The following is a 20,989-nucleotide window of genomic DNA, read 5'->3' as shown; positions in this document are numbered from 1 at the left end:
AGGATGGATTCTGTCTTGTCCAGGTCCTTCGTGGCGTTCTGAAGTGTCCGAGACAGCCTCCGACTTTTATACAGTGTGCCCATGCCCCGGGGAAGCGAGGGGAGGGCGGGCTTCGGAAGAATCTTTATCTGACATGGAACCTCCATAGCAAACCACAGACTTATTCATCACTTTCTAGTACTCGAGAACAGTGAAACTTGAAAAAAAACTTACTCAAAGGGTATCACCTTATCTTGCCAAGGAGGCTAAGAAACAGGCAGGTCACTGGGCAGAGTGGAGATAGGTGAGAGATCCTCTCTGACAGGTGAGGGGTCCCCTGACTCTGAGCTCCTCCCCAGTGGGGTGCGGTCCTGCCATGCCCTGAACAGCCCTGACCTTCTGCTGCCCACCCCACCTGGACTGCCTGGTTCTGAACGGGTGGCCAGGTGAAGGCCCAGTGGAGCAGGCAGGAATTTATCTGGCAGCCAGTGAATAAAGGAGAGAGTTGTGTTGCAGGGGTCTGGATCCCAGTCTGTTCTGAAGGTGATTCGGCTGATGCAGGTTGGCGGGAAGGGTTTGCTGAACAGGGCAGACCCTGGGGGAGGGGGATTGGTCCTCAAAGGACCAGAGAAGCAGCACCCAGATAGGAAGAAGGCAGACTCGGAGGGTGGGGGGCCCAGAGGGCAGGCCCTGAAAGAAGAGGTGACCCCCTGCCCCTTGGGCATGTCAGGCCCTAACATAGGCTCGGGGCAGGGGGTTTTGGTAAAGGGGTGTCACAGGGACATGGGGAAGAGTTCTTTGAGATCACTGGACATGCGGTGGGAGGAAGAAGAGAGTCAGGATGGAAAAGCCAGGGGCTGGGGTGCAGTGTGATGTGATCAGTGTCAGTGTGGGGAGATGAAGGATAGGAGGTTATGCTGAGGCAGGGGAATTTGGGTGTGTCAGGCTTCTAAGCAGGAGCAGATCTGTTGAAGACAAGGACCAGGATGTGGCTGCAGCAGAGGCAGGTGAAGAGCCTGTGATGTAAGGCCATGTCATGACAACATGCCTGTGGCCGTAGGCCCCTGGCTCAGCTCTCGGATCTGGGCCCAGAGCACCCTCAAAAAGCAAGTGGAGAGTCTAAAAGGCATGAGTGAAATTAGACAACAGAAAGACATAAGGAAGCTGAGGACTGGGTACGCATTAAGAACAATTCATTCAACAAACTTACATGAAGCACTTGCTATGTGCAGGCATTGTGAAAAAAGCACACATGGTCCCTCTCCTTAAGAGATGCACAATCTTTTGGGTAGAGATAGACGTAAAGCCTTCTTATTCAGCTTGGACCTCAAAACTGCAGCTTCAGCATTGACTGGGGGCTTGTGTGAAGTGCAGACCCTCAAGTTTCACCCCAGACTTTCTGATTCAGAATTGCCTTTTGACCAGGTCCTCAGGTAATTCACATGACATTTAGTAAGTTCTGACTTAATTACCAGGTTATGGAAGCAACCTAAATGTCCCTCAGCAGATGAATGGATAAAGAAAATGTGATATATGTGTGTAATGATATATATATATACATATATACACACACACACACATATATAGGTTTCCCTGGTGGCTCAGTGGTAAAGAATCTGCTGCAGTGCAGGAGCCACAGTAGATGCAGGTTTGATCCCTGGGTTGGGAAGATCCCCTGAAGGAGAACATGGCAACCCACTCCACTAATCTTGCCTAGAGAATCTCGTGGACAAAGGAACCTGGTGGGCTACAATCCATAGGGTCACAAAGAGTTGGACGTGACTGAAGTGACTTAGCACGTATGTGTGTGTGCGTGTGTGTGTGTTGGTGATGCCATCCAGCCATCTCATCCTCTGTCGTCCCCTTCTCCTCCTGCCCCCAATCCCTCCCAGCATCAGGGTCTTTTCCAATGAGTCAACTCTTTGCATGAGGTGGCCAAAGTACTGGAGCTTCAGCTTCAGCATCAGTCCTTCCAATGAACACCCAGGACTGATCTCCTTTAGGATGGACTGGTTGGATCTCCTTGCAGTCCAAGAGACTCTCAAGAGTCTTTTCCAACACCGCAGTTCAAAAGCATCAATTCTTCAGCACTCAGCTTTCTTCACAGTCCAACTCTCACATTCATACATGACCACTGGAAAAACCATAACCTTGACTAGACAGACCTTTGATGGCAAAGTAATGTCTCTTATTTTTAATATGCTATCTAGGTTGGTCATAACTCTCCTTCCAAGGAGTAAGCATCTTTTAATTTCATGTCTGCAATCACCATCTGCAGTGATTTTGGACCCCCAAAAAATAAAGTCTGACACTGTTTCCTCTGTTTCTCCATCTATTTCCCATGAGGTGATGGGACCAGATGCCATGATCTTAGTTTTCTGAATGTTGAGCTTTAAGCCAACTTTTTCACTCTCCTCTATTACTCAGCCATAAAAAAGAATGACATTTTGCCATTTGAAACAACATGAATGGACTTGGAGGGCATTATGTTAAATGAAATAAGTCAGACAGAGAAAGAGAAATACTGTATAATATTACTAATGTGGAATCTAAAAAATACAACAAACTAGTGAATATAACAGAAAAAGAAGCAGATTCACAAATACAGAAAACATACTAGTGGCTACTGGCAAAGAGAGAAAAGCGGGGAGGGGCAATATAGAAGTAGGGGATTAAGAGGTACAAGCTATTAGGTATAAAATAAGCTACAAGTGTATATTTCATAACAGATATATTTAGATAGGCAGTATTTTATAATAACTATAAATGAGTATAACAAAATTAGTGAATTACTGTACACCTGTAATATTTAATATTGTACATTAACTATATTTCAACTTAAAAATGGGGAAGAAAAATAAGAATTTTTTTAAAAGTTCTGATTTAAAATATTCAGCTCAAGCAGGGGTAGGGGTTTGTGTCCAGAGACCCAGGACTTCTTAAATACTCAACTGCGGTTTGGTGCTACATTCTCTGTAAGAGTTTTGGGACCTGTGCATACACACACACAAAAATGTGATTTCTTATAGAGAAAAGCTTTCCTTTTTATGTAAATAGGCTTTCTGAGGGAAACCGAAAACTATGGAGGCTGAATATTCCCACAAGGCTTCTCTGAAAGTTCTGACTTCAGATTGTATTCTAAGCAAAGAAAAATTTTGCGTAGAAAATTTTACAATTGTTACTGTTATTGTAAATCTTGACCATTGTAGTTTGCCTCTTGTATTAAAAACAGTTACCAAATCTATCAAAGGAGGAGTAGGTTTAGGCTTCATGCTAGGAGCATTGGAAGCATTGTGGGGGGGTTTCAGCCAGGGACAGGTGTGTGTGGTCCCTAGAAGTTTCGAGTCCCAGGAATCCCAGTCTAGCTACTGTGGAGAGAACGGTTGGGAAGAATCAGGACAGCAGGCTGGCTGGTGAGGAGTCTGGGGCATTCTCTGAAACGCAGATAGTGGGAAGGCTGGAGTGAGTTGATTCTGGTGGGGAGCAAAAGAACCAGATGCAGTCAGAGACTTTTAACAGCTCACTTTCAGTGAGCAGCACTTACTAAAATGCTGGGCACTAAGTTCTTTTTTAATGGTTAATTCATTTCATCCTCACAGTGAGCCCCAAGGCAGGGACTTTGATTACCCCATTTTACAGAAAAGGAAACTGAGTCGCAGAGAGGTGGAGTTCCTGCAGCTAAGAAGCAACATCTCCAGGACTGAATGCAAGCAAGTCTGTCTGACCCCAGAGGCTGAGGACCCACCACAACAGCCCTGGAAAGTGGCAAATTAGGAGGTAAGGCCAGGTGGGTGGTGGGGGGAGCAGTAGGGTAAGGATAAGATGTGGCCCCTGGGATTATCATCCTGGGTAAGGGACAAGGAGGCCCCTGGAGCCTCGGGGTGTGGGGGGTCAGTTTTAGTGTATGGTGGGGGCGGAAGCCAGTGGCAGTGGGCTGAGGAATGAGGGAGGGTGAGACAGAGAGATAGATGGCTCTTCAAAGATTTATTCTGAAGGGAAGGAGAAAGAGAGAGACAGAGGCAGTTAGAGGGGTCAAGCAGTCAGAGAGGGATCTTTTCAGGCAGGGAAACTTGAATATCTTTCTGCTGGAGATGGGCTGGAAATGGGTGAGCGAGCTGGACAACGGGTCATGCAGGGGGTGCCTGAAGGGGATGGTCACGGGGAGGAATCACAATGTCAGGTATCACACGCCGACCTGAGCAGAGAGCTCAGGGAAGGGCTGCCTGGGAAACCAGGCAGCTGGGAAGTTGCGGTGGGTTTGGTGGCAGGAGAGGACAATAGCTTCTGCATTCCCTGGGAAATAGGAAGCCAAGTCAGCCCTTGAGGGTTTGGGGAGGTGGGGTTAGAGGCATGGAAGGTGGCATGATCAGGGAGTGTGAGCTGACTGCGAGGGATGCCCTGGAGGGGCTGGCATCCAGGGGTCAGAGGGTGAGGAGATGAGGAGAATCCAGGGCTTCACTGAGCCAGAGTGTAGAAAGGCAGGCTCCTGAGGCAGAGGGCAATGGGAGGAGGCCATGAAGGGAAGGGAAGGGAGCAAGGATGGCCCATTGTGTGTGTGAGGAACAGAGTCACATTCCTCTAAGCAAATGTGATTGGGGGGGACAGCAGGAGGGGTGCCCCTGTGGAGGACAGACAAGTGGGTGCTCTCCACAGAGCTCCTACAGCCTCTCAGGGGAACCAGGCAGAGCCTGGGCCTCCTCCAGGAGTCTCCTTTGACGTTTGCCTTGACTCTAAAGAAACTGCTTCAGGTGAAATCACAGGAACCCCCCCTCTCTTCCCCTGCAGGCCACAGTCCTGCCCAACCCCTTGGGAGAGGCCCGGCCGCCCCCTGTTAGAAAGTGATTCCACCCTGGGCGTTTGCATCAGCCCAGCCAAGGGAAAACCTCCTCTGTAGGCTGGCTGATTGCAATCATGAAGGGAAATGAGCTGATGGCTCCAAGCCCTGGGTGAGGCATGGGGAGGCCCTGGTAGGGCTGGGGCAGGATGGGGTCTGTAGGAGAGAGACCCTGTGAGTCTCAGTATGGGTCCTTGGGCCTTGTCCTGTGGATCCCTGCCAGCCTGGCTGGGTCCTGCCTATGGCCTAGACACATTCAGAGTGGGGTGCAGTGTCTGAGGTCGTGGCCCCGGGGACCCATGCATCCAGAGATTCACTCCTGCTCCTTCCTGTCCCTTGCCCCCACAGGCCTGCTGGACTTTTCTGGGTGCCCACCACTGTCAGGGACCCAGGCCTGAGTCATCATGACAGGCCCTTCTGCCACCCTCTCCATGGCATCTTGTGTCAGATTTAGTCTCTCTGTGACCTCAGTTGTGCTTCCACTGGTGGCCCTGACCACACCATCTGGTTTGATCAATACAAACGGCAGCTCAGGGCTCCTGGCTGGCCATGCAGTACCATTAGGTTTCACATGCCCACCTGAGCAAAGAGCATAGGAAAGAGACACCTGGGTGAGCCCAGATGGAGAGGCCTAGTTTTCCTGTCCCACCCAGTTCTATACTCCTTCCCTGGGGCCTGTACCGTCTCAACCGGTGCACCCTCAGCTTTTTATTCCAATCTGCAGGGACATGGCCTTCTTGGGGGCACTTCTGTGCCAAGTGGACATCCTCCCCAAGCCCAGTCCAATAGAGAAGATAGGTGGGGAAGCACAGTTTAGGACGATAAGCCTGGTGGGGTGGGGAGTGAGGTGGCAAAAGGGAGCCCAGAAATGGGGCAGCCTCTCCTTGCTGGACTGTGGGGCAGCTAAGATCTCAAGGATGGTCTGGAGCCAGGCAAGTCACAGAGGAAGCGTTCCCAAGTAGAACTGTCTGTTGGCCTCAAGCCTACTGGGCACTGCTTCAATATCGGGGGGGGGGGGGGGCGGGGGGCCATATCATTCTTGTTATTGCTAAATGTATAAGCATTCAGTGCCCATCTCTCTCTTGTTTCTCCCTGGAACACAAAGATTTGGGACATGCATGCATTCCTGTTGTGCTCATTATATTTATCTCAAACAAAACCAGGAGCAGAGAAGGGACAGGCATAAAAGGCCCTCAGCCCCACAGTCCTCCTTCTCCAAGAAGCTGCCCCCAAACTGTGAGATGACAGTGTTGGGACTTAAGTGCTAATATCAATGTTTCAGGCTCTTAAAAAATACAGTTGACCTTTGAACAACATGGGTTTGAACTGAGAGGTTTCACTTATACATAGATTTTTTTTCCCAATAAATACATATATCGGAGATTGGCAACAGTTTGAAAAAACTGACAGACAAGATGCGGAGCCTAGAAATATTGAAAAAATTAAGAAAAAATTATATCATGAATGCTTAAAATATATGTGGATACTAGTCTGTTCTTATGTAGGTGAAAAGTGAGTGAAATATTTAACACAAAATTAATAATGTGTTAGTTTCCTTACTGTTTCATATCTTTGCTTTCAAAGGATTACATTATGGTACAATATGCCTCTTTTTCTTATACCTGGAGAAATTTCACATCAGCCTATCATCACAGTTAGGTGTTTTTTTTTTTTTTAAATGTAACAGTATTTCCAGTACTGTATTATGAATATGACTGCAATACTGTATGCCATAACAGTTGTGTGATGGTTCATTCATTGGTGGATAGGCTAAGCTACCATGAAGTAATCCTGTTTATTACACTGGGCTACAGTAAAGCAATCATTTTGCTCCTTCTTCATTATCAATGCCTGAATTATTATACCTGTAAAAAAATATGAATTTCTTTTCCACATTATCTTCTCATTTTTGATGTCTACTGTTAGTAATACACATATTATCTATAGTGTTTGGTATTGTATAAGATAGCATTGTTGTAGGTACTGACAGACAGTTCATCTTAGAAACAGACTTCATACACTTATGGAACCAATAAATATAGTGCATGCATGCTGAGTCACTTCAGTCATGTCCCAACTCTTTGCAGTCCCATGGACTGTCTCCTGCCACACTGGAGTGGTTTGCCATGCCCTCCTCCAGGGGATCTATCTACCCCACCCAGGGATCAAACACACATCTCTTACATCCCCTCCATGGGCAGACCGGTTCTTTACCCCTAGCGCCACCTGGGAAGCCCCAGTAAATACATTACTATACTGTAAATGTATTTTATTTTCCTTGTGATTTTCTTCTCAAGTGGCACAGTGGTAATGAATCTGCCTGCCAGTGCAGGAGACTCAGGTTTTGATCCCTGGCTCGGGAAGATTCCCCTGGAATAGAAAATGGCAACCCACTCCAGTATTCTTGCCTGGAAAATTCCACAGACAGAGGAGCCTGGCGGGCCACAGTCCATGGGGTTGCAAAGAGTTGGGACCAACTGAACATGCACGCACATGGTTTTTTTAATGACTTTTTTTTCTGGTTATTTGATTTTAAGAATACAGTATATAATACTTGGGCTTCTCAGGTGGCTCGGTAGTAAAGAATCCACCTGCCAATGCAAGAAACTCAGGAGGTGCGGTTTTGATCCCTGGGTCGGGAAGATCCCCTGGAGAAAGGAAATGGCAATACACTCCAGTATTCTCTCCTGGGAAATCCCATGGACAGAGGAGCTCGGAGGGCTACGGTCCATGGGGTTGCAAAAGAATCGGACATGACTGAACACGAACAGATGATGTTCCCAAGCAAAATCTTGTCTTCCTGTCAAGCAGAAAGCAGGAGACCAGTGAGGGTGATTGGCGGAGAGGCAGAGCTGTCGGAGGACAAAAGGACCACATCCCAGCTGGGCAGAGGCACAGACGAGCCTGGGGGAACTCAGAGCCAGGCTGCCCTCTCACCTGCAACCACTCTGTCTGGGGGGACAGTAGCTCTTATCTTCCTTGGTAAGGTTAAAGTGAAATCCTTTGAGGAAATTCCCTGGTGGTTCAATGGTTAAGACTCTACGCTTTCACTACCAAGGGCACAGGTTTTGGTTGCTGGTAAGGAAACAAAGACCCTACCAACCTTGTGGCCAAGAAGAGAAGAAAGAAAAAAATATCCCTTTGAGAACAATTTTTCAAGTTTTACTGATCTTGAGTTCCAGAAAATTATGAATAGATTGATTTGTTTGTTGTGGAGGTTTCTATATCAGAAAAGGGTATCAGCCCATCTGGGGCTTTTTCACACACCCCACCATCACCCCATTTCCCAATCTCTCCCTCCTGCCACTCCACAGGGCTGATAAGAGAGGCCAGGCCATTTCAGATTTCCACAGGATCAGGGAGGACCCCAGTTGCTCCCAGCAGCTCAGAGATGTGGCGGTTCCTCTGCCTCCGGCTTCTTCATTTTCCTTCCCTTCAGCTTCCCAAACCCCTGGCCCTTAGAGACCCCTGAAACCAACCTCAGGTCTGATTCTCCTGGTATGTCCCCTCTGGAATCCAGAATAACCTTACTAATCACCTCTTTGAGTAACTGGGGCCACGCTGGGCATGGGGGAGGGACGGCCCAGCTCAACCTCAGAATAGTGGTGCTCATGGGTTCTCTCTTCTCCCCTGCAGGAATCCAAACACTTTATCAGTGGCATGTGTTGAAGGTGAGTGCTGAATCTGAGGGCCCACTGTCTCTGCTGGTATTATGCCATCGTGTTGCTGGTCCTTGCTCTGGGCTTGAGTGCATTGGGGTCAGACACACCTGCATGGTCTCATCTTTACTGGCATGTTAATAGATCTCAGTTCAGTTCGGTTCATTTGCTCAGTTGTGTCCGACTCTTTGCAACCTTATGGACTGCAGCACACCAAGCTTCCCTGTCCATCACCAACTCCCACTCAAATCAGCTTGAGCTCCCAACTCACTCAAACTCATGTCCGTTAAGTTGGTGATGCCATCCAACCATCTCATCCTCTGTCATCCCCTTCTCCTTACTGAAGTCTTAACTTTACCTTGTGTCTTAATGGCAGATATGTCCATCAGTCTATTCTTTGCCTCGTGTGGAGTTGTGTAGTGGATGTTTTTCCCCAAGTGTGGGAGTTCTAAAATTTTGTTTTCGCAAAGCTGGCTTTCTTTCCTTTGGGTTCTTCTCTGGCGGCTGGTTAGAAAAGAGTTCTCCATTCACCCAAGCCCCCTCCCCAGCCCACCTGGAGCTAGAGGATGGGATGAGCCCTGCCTTGACTGGGCTTTGCCAGAACACGTTCTGACCACCTCAAGTGTATGCCCTTAGGGCAGCTGGGTTCTTCCTGGGGTTGGGGTCAGGATAGAGCTGGTAAGGTGGAGGGCTGTGGGAGATGGTAGAGGGCTCTGCTGGGGACCTTGCCAGAAAGGAGGAAGGAGGGGTGACAGACAAGACCACAGGAAGGACACCCCTCCCTGGCCCTGCCACACACAGTCTTGGTCCCTGCAGAGAAAGGCCCATCTGGAGTCTAACCTGGCTGCCTTTTGGAACACCAGAGAGAAGTCTGTCAGTGTATTTAATGTGTTTCTAACTATCAGTAAAAATCTGAAGAAGCTTGAGATATGTGAGGCTGGGGAGGGTCCCTCCAGCTCTGGGGTCTCCACGTCTCCAGCAGAGCCCATTCCAGATCAGAATGAGTGAACTTGTCTTTCTTTTTTCCAAGTCAGAAGCAGCATTGCTGCCCCTGTTTCCCAGTTCCTGTCCCTCCTTGGCAACCAAACCCCCCTGGGCTGGGGGCAGAGCTGCTACCTGATACCCGCTTAGTCACAGAGGCCCCATTGCCTTCCCAGCTTCCCCCAAAGGCTGACTGCCTTCTCTTGTCTCTGGTCCACAGGAACTCCTATAAGCCTTGATGGTCCCCATGGCCACATCCCAAGTAAGCTGCCAACTGGGCTGGGGTGCCCACCACCCAGACTTAGCACAGCACCTGCCTTACCTTCTGCCTTTCCCACACCTGACCCAAATGTCTGATTTCTTCAAAGGGAGTAGAGAATATCCTAGCAAGAGACTGTAACAGGTTTTTGAGGAAGTTGAGTATCTTCCTGAAAACTCAGGATGATGCCCTTGAGTCCTTACTGAGCTTCCCACAAACCCTCACAACCTTGTGTAGAGTCCTTGAGTCCAGGCCTTGGACCTCCCAGGGCACAAACTGGGCTCAAGTCCTGGGTCTTAGTCCTCCTCCTTATGTTCCAGTTACTGCTCTGCTCCATCATGGATCTTGGCTGTTGAACATCTGGATTCTGAGCCGGGCTACTCAAGTTTGGTCTCAGGGTTACCAACAATTGTGTCATAGGTTTATGTCGCAATTTATCTTTTTTAACCTACCCTATTATGGAGTTATCTATCTTAATAACGGAGGCCTCTAAGGGGCCTCTGAGCGGAGCTCACAGGGAGTGTGACATCATTTTCATTTGTGTCTCAGATTTCAAGGGGCTCCTTCTCTGGGAAAAACAATCGCTTTGTAAAGAGTCACTCTGTGCCCCATGTTGCATTTCTAGAGGTTTCTCCACCTGACTAGGGTCTGGGTCATGATTCCTACACTCTGTGGTCAATTTCTTTAATACTGTGGGTTTGATTCCTCTTGGGGTTTTGGCTTCTAGTGTTTCCCTAGTATTTTCCTGTCCTATACCCTGATTGGGCTCACCCAGATCCTGCTTCTGGCTTGGTCACCCCATGGACCTCACCCCCTGCTCATTGCTCTCTCCCCACCACCAGCATCTGCTTCTTTGTACCTCTCATCATTCCCATTGGCACCCACATCCTGACCCAGGCCTGGCTGCCTGAGTCCCCACCACAGCCCAGGCCAACCTCCCAGCCTATTTCCCACCGCTGTCAGAGAGGCCTTTCTGGACACCTTTCCACTCATATCACCCCTTCTTTGTCCCTCCAGTGGTCAATCTACTTGGCCCAGGCTCCAGGAGGAACATAGCCTAGTTTCCCTCCTAAGGGAATCCTCCCCTGAGGATCCACAGTGCTCCTTCCAGGCCAGGAAACAAGTGATCCTTGTCAGTTTGGGATCCTAGTCCCCTGAAATCCTCTCACCCCTGTTTAAATAGACCTTTAGTTCTCTCTCACACTTCCTTCCCTCCTCTATCTCCTGGGAGCCATACTCAGGGCGGGGGGGTCTACCGCATAAGAAAAGCATAGCCCACAATACGCAATATGAAATGTGCTCATTTTTATATTCTAAAACCCTCCCATCAGATTCAGTATAAATAGCTCTAATGGCCATACACTTAGCGACTACAGTGTTGCCTACTCCTACCTAACTGGTTGTTGATTAGATGCCATTGCTTTTTCTGAGGGCTTGCCAAGTGGCTCATTGGTAAAGAATCTGCCTGCCAAATGCTGAAGATGTGGGTTTGATCCCTGGATCAGGAAGATCCTCTGGAGAAGGGAATGGCTACCCACTCCAGTATTCCTGCCTGGGAAATCTCATGGACAGAGGAACCTGGTGGGCTATAGTCCATGGGTTCAAAAAATAATCAGACATGACTTAGGGACTAAACACCACACCACAGGCTTGTTCTTAACTACCCCCTCAAGATTAAATGACAATTTAACAGGGTAGGATTTTACTGTATTGCCGTGGAAAAGAGAACCAGCACTGAACCCTGTGTTTCTCTGAGCCAAGAAAACTGTTAGAACAGAGGGTTTAGAACCTTCTGTGCTACCACAGTTTGGTGAAGCAAGAATGTATAGTTTCTTCTGGCCTGAGTGGGCATTTGGAAGTTCAAAGGGCTGCAACCCTAAGTGAAGAAGGCTGCCTGCCAGGCAAGGGGACCCATGAGGAAAGGATCACAGGATGACCACAGTGATGGAGCTGGGGACTCAGAAGAGGTCAGGCAAAGGGCTTTCACTTGACGGGGAGCTGTGAAGTAGGGAGTTCCTCCCTGTCCTGTAGGGAATCCTGAAGGATGCATATGTGTGCCCCACAGGGACCCCCACCCACCACAGAGAACCTCACAGCCAGATAAGCCCAGGCTGAAAAGCAACATCAGACAAGAGGATGGCAGGAGTGCTTGTCATGTAGGAGCCGTGAGTCTCATTCATCCTCCTCACCCAGTACACCCAGCCCTGGGCAGGGGAAGAAACGCAGTCAAATTGCGTCTAAGTTGCACTAATTCTCTTTTATATCCCCAGTGGCTCAAGAGTTGAGAGTCTCCCCAAGAAGTTGACCAGTCAGGAGAGGACTGGTCAGGTAGGAAGGGACACACTTGAAGGCAGTGATTAGAAAAAACAAAAATGATGTTCCTTGTGTGCCCTGCATCATGGAAATCTTTCCATAGCCCTTGCAGTTCCCGAGCATCCTAAGCCCAGCTGCTGTGGTCTCTACTGAGGCCCCTCCATGCCTGTCACTCGATGCTGGTAATTTTCACACATTTGTTTCCCAATTCAAACACCCTGGCTAACTAGCTCCTTCTGTAGGAGACCTATGAGCTATGGATAAAATTCCACTCCTGCAGAAGTGGGGGGCAGTTCCCCAAGACTGAGAGAGGAAGGTGTGGATGCATTTTCATCACACATTTTCTGTCTCTGACTCACACACGTCTTCTTCAAGGACACTTCTTTGGCAGCTTAAGCTCTTCAGATCCTGGACAGTTACCCTCTCTGAGCTGTGCCTGCCTCCCGGGTCCTACACCTCCTCCTCCCCTCTGTGCACAGGACCCAACATTTGGTTTCTAACATAACTCATCTTATAGTGTATCTGCCGGAGTGTAGATTGAAACATTTGCTTGACTCTTGTGTCTTCTACCTGTACTAGAATTTCATAGATTTGTGAAAGACTTTTTCAACGCTGATAAACTTTTTCAGGCTTAACTTCTGAGTCACATTCCTGTCTTTCCGACAAATGTGCCTAGTACTCCATGAGCCTGGGGTGAGTTTAGAAGGCCTGTAACTGGGAATGCCACACTTTATTTCTGCCCAGATAAACATGCCAATAGGACCATGATGTCAGGGACCGAAGATGGGAAGTGGATTTGGAGCCTGTGGGTCTCTCAGGACTTGGTAGTTGTGATTGTACTGGCCTCTCTGATGGTTGTTTTCTCTCATTCTTCCTTTCTTTGGCTGTATCACTTAGCATGTTGCATCTTAGTTCCCTAATCAGGGATTGAACCTGGACCCCTGGCAGTGAATGCAGAGGGTCATAACCACTGGACTGCCAGGGAATTCTCTAATGGTTGTTTTCTTAACTGAAATTGCATTAGTTCCTTGCTTTGAAACGCCTCATCTTTGTTAATACACCAGTGTTCATAGCAGCTATCTTAGTCTGTATGGGCTGCTTTAACTAAATACCATAGACAGGGTAGCTAAAAAATAAACAGAAATTTATTTCTCACAGTTTTGGAGGCTGAAAAGTCCAAGATCAAGATGCTAGCAGATTTGGTGTCTGATGAAGGGCTGTTTCTTGGTTTATAGATGGTTGTCCTTTCACTGTAACACATGGAGTAAGAAGCAAGGGAGCTCTCTTCAGTCTCTTTTATAAGGGCACAAATCCCACTCATTTAGTCTCTGTCCTCATGCCTTAATCATCTTCAGAGTCCCCACCTCTGGATACCATGGGGATGAGATTTCAGCATATGAATTCTGGAAGAACAAAAACATTCAAGCTACAGTAGCAAGAATATTCACAATAGCCAAAAGATGGAAACAACCCAAGTGTTCATCAGTAGATGAATGGACAAACAATAATATGGTAAATACATACAATGGAATGTTATTCAGCCTTCAAAAGGGAGGGAATTGTGACACATGCTACAGCGCGGATGGAACTTGAAGACATTGTGCTAAGTGAAATAAGCCAGACCCCAAAGGACAAATACTGTAGTCTGTTTATATACTTGAGGTACTTCAAGCAATCAGATTCCCAGAGACAGAATGTAGAATGGAGGTTGCCAGGGGCTGGGAGGATGGGGAATGAGGAGTTATCCTTTATTAGGTGCAGAGTTTCTGTTTGGGAAGATGGAAAAGGAGAAGGATGGTGGTGATGGTTTCACAACAATGTGAATGCACTTGTTGCCACTGAACTGTACACTTAAAAATTATTTAAATGGTAAATTTTATGTTATATATATATTTTATTATGAAAAAAAAAATCTAGCCTGAATGCTTTCTTAACTGACCTGGGACTCTTCTTGAGGTTTATTTACTCAGTGTAGCGACAGGGCCCTCAGAGTACCAGTCACTGCATTCTCTCCACCCCTATCCCTGGCCCTCCTTCAGCTGGGGGTCCTTGGCCCCTCACTGCCTAGTGAATGCCTCCTCATCCTGAGACCCAGGTCATGGTCACCTCTGTGTGGCCCTCCCAGCCTCCTCACCCACCCGGAGAGCAATGCCTTCCCTCCTGTGTGGCTTGGTTACACCTACATTTCTCTCTGTTAATGAGAACATGTGTCCCAGGCACAGACGTTTCCATGGTGAACCACGTCGGCTTCCTCCCATGCTAAAGTCCTGGGTGGGAGTTTGGGGACTAGCCTGGGAGTCCTGGGAGAATAAACATTCTGGGCCCAGACCCCAGGCAGTCAGGTGCAAGCAGTTGGAAGCACCATGTGAAGACGGCTCTAATGGCTGGAAACCCACTGCTTATGGCAGGCTCTGGCCATGATATTTGAGAATGTCAGCTAAGTAGATTTAGATCTGCCATGGAGTTCTCTCAGGGTAGGAGGGAAAGAGGCCGGTGGGAAAGGCAATGAATGGTTTTACCATCTTGCTAAACTCTCTCCATTCTATAAGTTTTTCTCATTCTCTTTGGTTTTCCAGACTTGAAAATTTTTTACTGATCTAGTAGAAATAAATAATACCTCATTGTGATTTAATCTGCCTTGTGTGCTGGTTACTAATGAGGTTAAGAACTTTTTATATGTTTATCAACCATTTGAATTTCCTCTAATGTGAAGTACCCATCCAACATTTTGCTCTGGGATTGTCTGCAACTTTCTTATTCGTAGGATTTCTTTAAACGCTCTGCAGATTGTGTACATTGCATATATCTTCTCCCACACCGTTTCTTATCTTGTCAATCCATGGTATCTTTTGAAGGACAAAAGTTCTTCATTTTAATGTAGTCAAATCTTACCTTTATTAGTAGGGCTTTGTGTATCTTATTTAGTAATTTCTTACGTCCCTACCTCAAGGCCATAGGTTTTCTCATATATAATACTATATAAAAACTTCGTAGTTTTGCTTTTCACACTGATGTGTTTCATTGACCTGGGATGGTATAAGGTAGGGCCCTGGTTTGTTTCCACATTGGTACTCATTTGTGCGTGCATGCACAGTTGTGTCAGATGTGTCCAACTCTTTGCGACCCTATGGGCTGTATCCTACCAGGCTCCTCTGTCCATGGGATTCTCCAGGCAAGAATACTGGAGTGGGTTGCCATGCCCTCCTCCAGGGGATATTCCCAACCCAAGGGTCAAACCTGTGTCTCCTGTGGCTTCTACATCATAGGCAGATTCTTTACTGCTTGAGCCACCGGGGAAGTCCTGATACTCATTTGTACTGTACCGTTTTGAGAAGTCTGTCCTATCTCTATTGAATTGCATTACTATCTAGATCATATTTCAAGGGTTCATTTATATGTGGGTGTGGATCTCTCTCTGGATTGTCTATTCTGTTCCATTGGTCTGTTTGTCTCTTTTTGAACCAATATCACACCATCTTAAATTTTATAATTCATCTTTATGATATATGATATATCTGGTAGAGCAAATTCTCCCACCTTGTCCTTTTTCCTCAAGAGTGTCTTGGCTATTCTTTATCCACATCACTTTTAAATCAGCTTGTCAATTTCTGCCCTAACCCCACCCCACCCCACCTCCCAAAATGTTGGGAGTTTGAGATCGCATTTTTTCCTGTAAATCATTTTAAGCATAATGATATCCTTTTAAGAGATAACCCATGAATTTAGTTTGTCCTTTTTAATTTCTGTAATGTCTCTCAGTAAAGTTTAAAATTTTCTCAGTAGAGAACTTTTACATCTTTCGTTAGATTTATTCTTAGGAAGTTGGTGTTTTGGTGTAATATTAATAATGATACCTTCTTTAAAATTCATATTAATATATTTCTGATATAGAGACACATAATTTTTATAGATTGATTTTGTATCCAATGAATTTATAAACTCTCTTATCAATATTTAAACTTTACCTATAGATCTTTCTAAACTTTATACATATACAAGTAAATCGTCTGTGAATAATGACATTTCGCTTCTACTTTTCTTATTTTCATATCTTTTTTTCTTCTCTTTCCAAACTATACAGGCTAGGACGTACTATACAGTGTTAAACAGAAATAGTGCTATCATGTATCCTTGTCTTGTTACAGATCTCAAAGAGAAAGATTCAATCATTTTACCATTAAGTATGATGTTTCCTCTAAGTATATTGCACATATCCCTTATCAGATTCAGGAAGTTTTCTTCCATTCCCAGGTTTGCTGAGAGTTTTTGTTAAGCATGAATGGATATTAATTGTATCAGAAAATTTTCCACCTATATTGAGATGATCATGTTTTTTTTTTCTTTAATCTGTTAATGTGATGAATCAAATTAATTTATTTTAGAGTTAACATAATCTGTATTCCAGATAAACCCAACATGGTTATCATATATTATTATCATTTTTATGTATTGTTAGTTTGTGTGTCCTAGTTTTCATTAGGATTTTTGCATCTGTGTTTATGAGTGAGATTGAGAGGAACACCATGTCATGAGAGGAACACTGATTTGCTTGGTACAAGCCCAGTTAATACTTGTCATCCTGATATCATTATTAATAACATTTTCTTTCACTCTCAAATGTCCCCTTGTTTGGATGATAAAGAATATCATCATTCTAGTAAGACTGCCTTCTCAAAGAGAAAGACTCAATCATCTGTCCAGTTTTGGTATCTTAGCAATGTTTCTTCGTATTACATTTCCTGGAAGAGATTGTGTAAGATTGGAACTATGTCTTCCTTGAATATTTTGGAAGAAGTCACTGTTTGAACCCATTTGGGGTCAGAGTTTCCTTACTGAATCCATCATTTTGTAGATTATAAGATTATTCATGTTTTCTATTTCTCCTTGAGTCAATTTTGAGGTTATAATTTTACCTTAATTTGTTGTTTTCTTCTAAATTTTGTTTGCATGCTGCTGCTGTTAAGTCGCTTCAGTCGTGTCCAATTCTGTGCGACCTCATAGATGGCAACCCACCAGGCTCCCCCGTCCCTGGAATTCTCCAGGCAAGAACACTGGAGTGTGTTGCCATTTCCTTCTCCAATGCAGGAAAGTGAAAAGTGAAAGTGAAGTCGCTCAGTCGTGTCCGACTCTTAGCGACCCCACGGACTGCAGCCTACCAGGCTCCTCCATCCGTGGGATCTTCCAGGCAAGAGTACTGGAGTGGGGTGCCATTGCCTTCTCCGTTTGTTTGCATGTGACTTTCCAAATTGTGCTACTGTCTTTTGAATGTCTGCAGTGTCAGTAGTGATGGTCCTCATGTTGGTTCTTAATTCTTCTCTCTACTTTTTATTATTTCACTAGAGGTTTGTTAATTGTTTAAAATTTTTCAAAAAGCCAGTTTTTGAGCTTTGTTGATCCTTCCTAGCATATGCTCTGTTTATATTTCATTACTGTTTGCTCTCTGTCTATGGCCATACCACCCTGAACGAGCCTGATCTCTTCCATCTGTTCTTTAATTTCCTTTCATTCACTTTCTTTGGGTTTACTTTGCTGTTCTTCCTCAGATTTCTTGACATGGATGACTAACCTTTTATTTTACACTCTTTACTTTTTTCTAATATATGTACTTAAGGCTCTGAACCAAATAATTTTTCCATAAAAGGCCAGATAGTAAATATATTTGATAAATCTTTCCCAAAATGACTCAATTCTGACATAATAGCATGAACTCAGAAACAGGCAATAAATAAACAAATGGAAGAACTTGCGTTCCTGTAAGTTTTTGTTTTTTGTTTTTTTTTTTAACAAAATAAGACTGGGCTGGATTTTGGATTTTGGTTAGGTTTTGCCAAGCTCTGCTCTAAAATTTGTTCTATGTACTGCTTTAGTAACATCTAACGAATTTTGGTTAAATTGTATTTTGAATTTTTTTATTCAGTTCAAATGTTTTCTAATTTCCATTTTGAATTCTTTGACATGTGGGCTATTTTTGAAGTGTATTTCTTAAGATCCATGTGTTTGGGGTTTCTAGTTTTCTTTCTTTTTTTCCTACTAATTTCTTCTTAATTTTTAAAAATTAATTTCCTTTTTTGTTGTTGTTGTTGTTGAACTGAGCTGGATCTTAGTTATAGCACATGGGCTTTTAGTTGCAGCATATGAGATGGAGGTCCTTGACCAGGGATCGTACCCGACCCCCTGCCTTGGAAGTTTGGAGTCTTAACCACTGGACCACCAGGGAAGTCCCTCCTTGATTGTTTTTTGGTAGGATAATATGTTCCTTATCAGTGCTGCTCAATAGAAATACAATGGAAAGCCACATATATAATTAAAAATTTTCCACATTTAAAAAAGTAAAAAGAAGCAGGTGGAAATTAGTCTTAATAGTGTGTTTCATCTAACCTCATATATCCAAAGTAGTATCACTTCAACATGGAATCCATATAAAAATAATTCATATTGTATTTTAGATTCTTTTCCTTTTTTTGTCCTGTCTTCAAAATACAATGTGTATTTTCCACATACAGCACATCATAATTAGGACTAACCATATTTCAAGTCCTCAACATGTGCCCAGTGGTTATGATATTGGATGGTGTAGCTCCATATTATGTCACCCTTGGAAATCTGTTAAGACTTACTTTGTCCTCTGCGCTTAGTCACTCAGTTGTGTCCAACTCTTTGCGACTTCATAGACTGTAGCCTGCCAGGCTCCTCTGTCCATGGGAATCTCCAGGCAAGAATACTGGAGTGGGTTGCCATTTCCTCCTCCAGGGGATCTTCCCAACCCAGGGATGGCACCCAGGTCTCTCGCATTGCAGGAGGATTCTTTACAATCTGAGCCACCAAGGAAGCCCAAGAATACTGGAGTGGGAAGCCTATCCCTTCTCCAGGGGATCTTCCTGATCCAGGAATCAAACTGGGGTCTCCTGCGTTACAGGTGAATCCTTTACCAACTGAGCTACCAGGTAAAGTAAGACTTACTTTATGGCTTAGTATACAGTCAATTTTTATAAATATTCCATGTATACTTGAAAAGGTTCTGTTTTCTTTAGTTACTGAATAAAGCATTTTTATACAAAATGCATTTATCAAAATTTGGGACATTTTCTCACTATGTTGTTCAAATCTTTATATCCTTACTTAATTTTGGGTATATTATTCTGTCAATCACAGAGTGGTATGTGAAAATTCTCCACCATGATTATGAATTTGTCTAATTATCCTTATAGTTCTGTCAGTTACCTTTATATATTTTGAAATTATACATATAATATTTAGATTGTACTTTCTTGAACTGTTCATTGTTATAAAGTGACAATGAATTTTAAAATCCTCTCGTTTCTAAAAAGATATTTGTCTTAAAGCCAATTTTGTCTTACTTCACTTTCTTTGCTATTGCTTGTGTGTTATATCCTTCTGTAGTCTTTTGCTTTCAACTTCTTTTACACTTTAGATATGTCTCTTTTTTTGCTTTTTTTTTTTGGCTGCACCAAGCAGCATGAAGGATCCTAGTTCCCTGACCAGGGATCAAACCCGTGCACCCTGCAGTGGGAACTCAAGGGTCTCAACCACTGGACAGCCAGAGAAGTCCTACCCCTTTTGCATTTTAATCTAGTCAGACAGTCTATCTTTTACCAGAATGTTTAGCTGCTTTTAATTTGAATCTAATATTGCTGTCATATTCTGGATAAATTTTATCATTTTACATAGTGACTTTCATTTGTCCTGTCTTATTTATTTATTTTTGTTCTTTTGGGTTAGTTTTTTTCTTAAAAAAAAATCAAGTTTTCTCCTCTACTAGTTTGGAACACCTCTAGCCAAACCATAGAGAAGTACCCTTATACACTGAGATCCCTTCAATCCCTCTGGCCAAACTTGAGGAGCGAACAGGACTTTGGCTCCATCTACCCCAAACGCTCCTTCCTACCAGCCCAGGAGACCTTTATCAAGTTGGGCAAGAGACCTGGCCCTAAATCTTCTTGCATTCGTTCCCTGTGTCCTGAATACCTTAAGAGTCTGAGCTTTTGAAAGTCTAGAGCTTTTTCTATGTTTCTGAGGTAACAGCTGTCCTTGAAAGTCCCATGCACTTCATATTCCAGCTGCTGAAACTGGGGAAGCCTTGTGGGGCAGCAGAATTTACTGGGAAAACACAACTAGCTTAGTATTTCCAAACGTTCTCCTTTTATGTAATTGTCATCGGGTCTTCTTTCTTTGGTTTCTTGGGAAATACAGGAAGTTAATAAGGAAAGCCAGGAGCCCAGGGACCTCAAATGACAAAGGAGGGGAGTGAGGTCTGGGTGGCCGTTTTGTTCCCCCCACCCAGCCTCATCTCTCCCTTTTTTTCTGTGCCAGTGTGTGCTCTGAGCCCACTACCCAAGAAAGCTGCCCTGAAAGAGGGCACTGCTGGAGGCTTTGCTTCAGCTGGAGCATGTGGGCATTCAAGTCTAGAGATTTCACTCTCCTGCTCCTCAAAATGCTTCAGGGTTTCTCTGTTACTTAAGGCCTTGGTTCTTTATTCCTCCACCCTCATCTCCCACCATTCCCTCAGCCCCTGCAGCTCATGCTCCTGTCTCTCCCATCCAGGCCTTTCTTCTCTTGTTCTTGCACTCTAGAATGAATGCTGGTGTCCTCCCCTCCCCCCACCCCCACCTTCCCGCATCTCCCTCCTCCTGCTCTCTCAGGCTTTAGCTCAGATACTTCTTCCTCCAGGAAACCTCGACAGCTGGGTCAGATACCTGTTCCGGGCTCAGAAAGCCCCTGTGCTTTTCCTCAGTGGACTGAAGACTTTATTCTCCCCTTTTCCCCCACTCCATGCAGCTTGTGGGATCTTAGTTCCTCGACCAGGGATTGAACCTTCACCTTCAGTAGTGAAAGCGTGGCGTCCTAACCACTGGAGCACCTCTTTTAATGGTCATTTGCCCACCTTTATCACTACACTGTTTGGATTGTGTCTTCTTTGCTCATATAATCTCAACTCCATGTCTA

General features: G+C 45.0%; 1 long non-coding RNA gene across 1 annotated transcript in view; it reads left to right on the top strand.

The window, feature by feature from the left end:
- Positions 1–3,641: 3,641 nt before the first annotated feature.
- The window catches only part of LOC122439410, a 28,147-nt gene continuing 10,799 nt past the window's right edge, over positions 3,642–20,989 (top strand). The window contains exons 1-3 of the long non-coding RNA XR_006268856.1: positions 3,642–3,756; positions 8,450–8,484; positions 9,674–9,715. This is a non-coding gene — a long non-coding RNA (uncharacterized LOC122439410). The remainder of the gene's footprint in view (positions 3,757–8,449; positions 8,485–9,673; positions 9,716–20,989) is intronic.

This window comes from Cervus canadensis, chromosome 4, assembly GCF_019320065.1.
Source record: "Cervus canadensis isolate Bull #8, Minnesota chromosome 4, ASM1932006v1, whole genome shotgun sequence".
Classification (NCBI taxonomy): domain Eukaryota; kingdom Metazoa; phylum Chordata; class Mammalia; order Artiodactyla; family Cervidae; genus Cervus; species Cervus canadensis.
The sequence above is the reverse complement of the archived record's forward strand: the minus strand, read 5'-3'. Positions and strand labels throughout refer to the sequence as shown.